This window comes from Rhea americana, unplaced genomic scaffold (genome assembly GCF_003343005.1).
Source record: "Rhea americana isolate MKP2758 unplaced genomic scaffold, rheAme1 scaffold_61, whole genome shotgun sequence".
Taxonomy (NCBI): Eukaryota; Metazoa; Chordata; class Aves; order Rheiformes; family Rheidae; genus Rhea; species Rhea americana.
The window spans coordinates 1,145,471-1,151,470 of NW_028186768.1; positions in this window are offsets into that span (position 1 = coordinate 1,145,471).

Sequence of the window (6,000 nt, forward strand, 5' to 3'; positions counted from 1 at the left end):
CTCAGATAGCATTTTGGGCTCAGAGAGGAAAAGGAAAAACAAAACCAAACAACCAATTCAAATGTGGCCTGGACCATGTTGCTCTCTGCTTGTGATGCTACAAAAGAAAGGGGTAGAACCAGCTTACACAGTGAGGAAAATTTCATATCTTGCCTTTCCAAAATGAAATATTCTCGATACTGCACACAGGCCACATGCTCTGCTTCCACTGCTCAGTCTTGTAAGCCTTCCTTCCCCATGTAAGAGGTACCTATGACAGTCAGGTCCAGAAGCAGAGATCACACAAATTTGTTTTAGAGTATTTGCTCTGAAGGCAACAGAATATGTGAAGGCATATTGTATATTTTTGGCTGTGATAAGAGAAAGTAGCTCGAATCCCCTGAAAGAGTTCACATCAATGCTGCAGGAATGCTAATCAGCTTCTGGGGGAATTATGTCCAAGCTCTCCACTTGGTTGAAAAAAGGTTTTACAAGCCAGTGATTAGAATGGAGGGTAATTAAGAGAGGAGAATTTTGGGAGCCCCAGAGAGATYTTTCACCAATAAAACTAGAAGCACTAAATTGCATAATGGGTATTGTTATACAGTTTAATGTTAAAAGGGACCTTCGTACTTGTCATGAACTTTGAGATATGAGGAACCATTATCTAACTGTAGAAGAATGAAGCTCAACTCCTTTCCCCTGTATAAGAGGGAGTTAGGGAGAGATCCGTAAGATTGTCCAGCCCAGTTAATGCAGAGACGATCCTACCAAATCATGGCAGATACTTGGCTCTTGCTGCAATTAAAGTGGGAACTGTATTAAAGCTGRACTCATCAAATAACCCAGAGGAACCACAAAAGCCAAATATAAGCTTTGCCAGAGCAGCTGGTAGAGCAGGACCTTTTTCTGCTTCTTCTCTTCAAATGTAGGAAAAGGCTTCTGGGACCAGTTGCTTCAATCATATGAGAGAATGTGCTGAGAGCTTACTAAGAAATGTGTTTTTTTTTTTAACTATTCAAATTTAGACTTACTAGCCAATGTGGCAGAAAGCAAAGGACGTCAGCAAGTCTTATTAATATGCTGATGCTAAGGCTTCAGAAGTGTACAGAATGCCCACTTGGATCAGGGCTAAGAGTACAGCATGCAGTTGCCATGGAAACGTGGGAAGGCCATTAATTAGCTATCATATGAAATCATCAGGAAGAACCTGGACCTCATCAGCTTTGCCCGCCTCAGAGGCAAGGGGCATAGCACCAGTGACCCCACAGTCAGCCTCCCCTCCACAGCTGCAATAGCAACCAAATCCTAGAGCAGAAATCTTGCAGGCATGAGAGGCAGGTGAGTAAGGATGTGTAAGGGCAGGATGGTGACAGGGCAGAAGGACAGGAGTAAATAAAGGATAGGTAAGATTTCCTCTCTTTTTCCCCACTCCCAGGAAGCCTGTTTGCTGTTGTAAAAGGAGCACAAGAGAGATGCTGCTTTTAAGCCAACGGGACATTCGCCATGGACCTCAAAAGACTCAAGAGTGACCACAAGGCCCTGACTAACTCAATTAGTGGTGTTAACACTTGTGTGGGTGAGCTAGACCCGAGATGAATGAATGCCAATGCTTCCTAGTGCTGTCCTGCTCCCCAAAGCCATCTCCAGCCTTGCTAAGCCAGGACTTCCTTTCTCCAAAGGAAAACATGGGCAAATAAGAAAGGCTTATTGGCCTCTTGCCCAGCCTGGTTCCAGAGCCAGAATCCACCTCCAGCCCAGGCTGCATGCGTGTGTTCTTGTGATAGCCGTGATGGACTTTGACTACCATGTAYCAAATGTTCTTTTTAGCCCACTTTGTGAAATGCCACTTAGGAGAGCATTTGGCAGATGGCATCTCCTGCACCAGGGTCTATCAGGATCCCCAGTCCTGCTGCTCAGCTGCCTGTGCTGGGGGAGAAATGCTGAGTGGCAATCCAAGCAATGTGGTCCTATCTCCAGCTAAAGCATTTTTAAAATGAATCAATGAATCAAAAAACAAAACAAAACAAAACAAAAATAAATTACACAAGCATTAGATGTTGCAGAYTGTAGTTAGAAAGCAGAAATGGAGGAGGGTGGAGGTCTCACTGCTAAGTGTTAGGGAACAGGCAAAACGGGACAGACGAGACAGTGCATAAGGAAGTCAGCAGGGACACATTTCCATGTTGTTTTTACCTTGGAGAGTTTGAAATGGTACATGATACCCGCCAGACTCAGTCAGATTACAGTCTGTCTTATCCAAGATCCCTTCTCTAATCCACATATCAGCTTCCACMCCCTCACAGGTTCTTTGCAATTTCTTCTTCCAGTAATCTTTTTTTCCCCATAATCTAAAATTACCTTCTGTTAATACCAACATTATTTTTTTCTATAAATGAAATAAACATGGAAACCAATGAAGATAAAAAGGTCTATAAAAAAACTTGTTGGAAATTTCAGCCTCTCCTCCTGAATTGTCAAATTCTGACTCTTCCTGATCAAAGATGAATATTTGGTACAAATACATTGTTTGACCAAAGATGATCTTCCTTTTGTGTAACAATAATTAAAAAAAAATCCAGCCAATTCCACTGGGAACCCAATCTGACCAAACTGGGTTGTATTAAAACTTAGCAGGTCACAGGAGATGGGATTAAAATCTTAGAGATGTCTAGTACCATTTGATAAATCCAGATGAGGCTGGCAGACATAATACAGGGGCTATAGTAGAGCTATACCTTTCTGATGCATCAAGTGTAGCACAGATGGAACATACTAGGGCATCTAACATGGMATGAGATGCCCTCTTTTAGGCTACCAAATCCTGTCTATCAGATGGGAAACGGAAAGGGACAAATAACTGGCCTCTTATCCTTAACATTTTTAGCAATTCACTTCAGCACCTCAGCCTCCTTCACCCTATACCTCTTAACTCACATAAGCAGGAGATTCCTGGGAATGTGTGATGCCATGCTGACTGGCAGGAGAGGGGGGTCTTAGTGACACCACTGTAGCAGAGCTGTGATTCTTGTGTTGCGGCACAGAAACAATCCCAGCTATAACAGCTATTGTGTCCTCATCATTACTGTTTATCTCCAGTCCAGTGCAACCATTGAGTGCTCCCTACTGGCTTCCACTGCTTGCTTTTCTCAGAGTGGAAAGTTGACCCATGAGAAAGACCTCAAATTAGCCTACCATTAGCCCCTCCTCAAGAGAACCAAAAAGATACTGTTATAAAAAATGATTATTGCAAYAGAACCTGTGGAGAAGCAAGAAGAGCTGACTAGGTGATCCTGACTAGTTGCAGACAGTCGCAAAAGAAATTGGAGTACTGATATCACAGCTTAGAGAGGCTTCCTTTCCCTCCCTATATCCATCCTGCCTCTCATCCTCTCCTCTTATCAATTTTGCCTCRGTAATGGAAAAAAATAGGCTATTTTATATTATATATAGCACATAACATACAAATACAGCTTAAAATAATATTTCAGTTCCATGGAGAAGTTCAATCTGATTGAACTGAACAAAGAAGTAAAACGAAATGGGAAAATCACAGTAACTCATTCTAGTGTCCACTAAGAATGTTTTTGTCAGTGATACATAGCTGTGAGATGCCTTGATTTTTAACACAAGCACAACAGCTTCCAGTAGAAAATGGACAATTGAATTATTTTATCTTAAAATATAAAGAAGATCTCAAAGAGAGAAAATTAAGATCAAGGATTTCTGATTGAAACAGGTGGAGTGCATACTACTTGTTCAATACCTGAAATGACTCTGCTTTGAATATAACCATCTGCCATTCAAATTGTCCAGAATATAGATTCATCAAAACAGGAAAAAGAGTTCATCTGAGATGATTTTCCAAAGTGCTCACAGATCTCCTTGAATAAGGTGCGCCAAGGAGTGAATGCGTAGTTCCAAGAGGAGCTGAAGGTCAAGGCTTCTCAGAGGTGCTGGCAGGAACAGAGGAAATAAAACCTGGATTATAGTGCTGCTAAATTTAAGAGAGCAAACAGACTTAATGTGACATCATGAAGACAGAAACACAACATATATATTTCTGTTATACAGACCTATATATATGTATGTTATTTATCTATTAACCTATATCTATTATAATGACAACCTTGAGATCTTGAGGGCTCTATTAAAATTCAGGTCTCACTGTGTTTGATGCTGGGCACAAACATAATTAATACAAGCTTGTCACTTATATAGCTATGACACATAGAGTTTAGAGCTACTCTCATTTTACAAGTCAGAAATCAAAGTCCAAGATGGAGTGAGAGATCAGCCTGATATTGCAAAACCCGCACAGAACAGGGAGCAGAGTCTGTCTTGACTCTCAGTCATATGACTGACCATTGTAAAGAAGAGGAGAAGGATCAGATGGGAATTGTTATCCTAGGAATGTTTCTAGTTCCATTAACACTTCCCAGGGTCTGGGTGTTCCACTCTCACATGTCGTGATTGTGATCTTGAGAAAGATGTACAAATGTAAAGCTCTGCRATGAAGTAGATTTTGTTACAGTCTCATGACATCCCAAAAGCTCAGGTCAAGTCTGAAAGAATTGTCTTTGCCTGATTTTGATGCAAATAGAAACCACTAACAGAAATTTTCTAGTGATGAAACAATCCTTATTTCAGTTCGTTTTCTAGGGCAGGCTTTTTGACAGAGTACAGCATCTCTCTGAGATTCCTCAGGTTGCGTAGTGGTGTAATTTAGGACTGAATCTTGTTCTGCAATGAGATGACAGGTTCATATTATTCAAATATCATGCATCTAATTACTGAGATCTAGATTTCAAACTTCTCTACATCRTTTAGACTCAGGGTTCTGTAAAGATTCATTCCACGATAAGAAGGCAAAATTGGATATTGCCTGGTTTGGAATTAGACTCTAATTTTGATCTTTCTGTGATTTTACAAGCTACTCAGCCAAGGAAGCTCACTCCTGACTTACTTCTGGATACTTGAAAACTATCTCCACATTTCAGTCTCTCTTGATAAGAAAATCTAATGTTCATTGCTTAACACCAGCTCTGGTGAAGACTAATGCAAAGGGCTCAGCCGAAGCAAGTAGCCTGTTCAGAAAAAGCTTATGCAGATAAGAAACCTATATGATTTGCTTTGAAAGTCAGTAGACTTTGGTTTAGAAGGATTAGTGAAAGGCTCAGTTCTGCAAGGTGCTGAGCACTATAGATTGCAATACTAAGTGTGTGCTTGTGTGTGGGCAGATGCATGAAAACCAAAAGGACAGTTCATGCCCATGTGTTTTTCTGGCTCACATTCAGAGTTCTCAATAACTACTCAGTGTGTTGAACTCACAGGGAATCCCAGATCTCAGGAATGTAGAGGCCCAGGAGCCCAGAGATCAAAAAACAGACTGCTGCCCTGACTTACTTTTTAAATCTCACTGGTTGGTTGGGTTTAGTAAACATATGCAGTTGCAATGGAGCACACATAGAGCTATTTTGCCCGAGATGAACACTTGCACTGCACTTTGAGGCAGCCAGTAAAGTGCACAGAGATGTCGAAATGTACACAGATTACATCAATTCGTAATGAAAATTAACATCTCTGATGTGGTGCCAGGGGACCTCAGTCATGCACTGGGACCCCAGAGTGGTGAGCATTTTACTGAGACATAACAAAAAGAGGCTTGGTTTCAAGGAGCTCCTCAGAACAGCACTAATTAAGAGGAAGGTACATGTGGCACCAACTGAAGTTCCCAGCAGGCTTTCAAGGGTCAATCCTATAAATGGGGGTGGATGCAACCTTCATGCACTCTTTAGGGTATTTTTTTACTGCTCTCCCTTTCCTGGCAATATTGAACAGAAGCCATCACTTTTGCCACTCTGCATGTTTTCCCATTYGCAAAGTGTTTTTTTTATCTCTCTRGTACTCTTCATAGGGTGAGCAACCATCAGCTCTGTCTGTTGTTAAGRCCAGTATTACTTGAGTATTTGTTATAGGAACCTGCTCATGAAAAAAMACCCCACCAAGTTTAGGAAAAAA